At 40.6% G+C, this 1,136-nt stretch overlaps 1 non-coding gene across 1 annotated transcript; it reads left to right on the forward strand.

Moving 5' to 3' along the window:
• The first annotated feature begins 295 nt into the window (after positions 1 to 295).
• Positions 296 to 402, forward strand: LOC112914619 (U6 spliceosomal RNA). The gene has a single exon (XR_003233895.2). It is a non-coding gene; the product is annotated as a U6 spliceosomal RNA (small nuclear RNA).
• Positions 403 to 1,136: the final 734 nt, after the last annotated feature.

The raw sequence follows: 1,136 nt of genomic DNA on the forward strand, positions 1-1,136 counted from the left end.
GACTTAAAGAGGGCACATGTAAATAACTGTATTTCATATGATCCCATATCTAGGAAATCTCCAGAATAGGCAAATTTATAGAGACTGGAAGCAGATCACTGGTTGCCTGGGGCTGGGGGTGTTGTGAGAATAAACTACAAATGGACATGAGTGTACTTTTTGGAGTTTGGGGAACATTCTAAAACTGGATTATGGTATTGGTTGTACCAACTCAGTAAATCTGGTTAAAAAAAATCATTGAATTAGGCACTTAGAATGAGTGAATTTGGTACATAAAACTCTTTAAAAAGGCCTTGGGCTCACTTTGGCAGCACATGTACTAAAACTGGAATGATACAGAGAAGGATGGCATGGCCCGTATTCAAGGATGACATGCAGATTCACGAAACATTCCATACTTTCTCAGGCACGGCTTCATAAACCCTAGTGCTACCAAAAAAAACCCACAAAGTCTTACTGTACATATACCATTCACCAGACACAGTACTAGGTGCCAGCAAGAGAGGGAGACTAGATCAGATGAAACACCCACCTCTATGGAGCTTAGCAAAAGTCTGTAAGGATTTGGAGCAGGTTGACTTTGCCAGCTTTTAAAGTTTCAGAAGAAAACATGAACTATGTTAAAAATACTGTATTCCATCCACGTTGAAGCAAATGGTGGGTATTTGTCATTTCTAATGGCTGAGTAATATTCCATGTATACATATACCACATCTTCTTTATCCATTCATCTTTCGATGGACACCGAGGCTCCTTCCAGTAGTGGAAAGAGAGGTGGGCGGGGGGGTTGGGGTGACTGGGTGACGGGCACTGAGGGGGGCACTTGCTGGGATGAGCACTGGGTGTTATGCTATATGTTAGCAAATTGAACTCCAATAAGAAAATTAAAAAAAAAAAACTATATTCCCTCCAAGGCCCCTAATTCCATGGAACTTATATTCCATTGTAGGGGATTTGGGGAAGATGAAATAAAGGACACAAGCACATAAATATTTAACATTTCAGTAGGTGCTGAATGCTGCTAATACAATAAGTCAAAGAAAAGAAATAAAAATGCTGAAGGAAGAGGAAGAGTTATTATTTTATGTGGGGTGGTCGTGGAAGGCCTCCTCAAGAAGGTAACTTTGGCAGGAGAC

The sequence above is a fragment of the Vulpes vulpes genome, chromosome 5 (assembly GCF_048418805.1).
Source record: "Vulpes vulpes isolate BD-2025 chromosome 5, VulVul3, whole genome shotgun sequence".
Taxonomy (NCBI): domain Eukaryota; kingdom Metazoa; phylum Chordata; class Mammalia; order Carnivora; family Canidae; genus Vulpes; species Vulpes vulpes.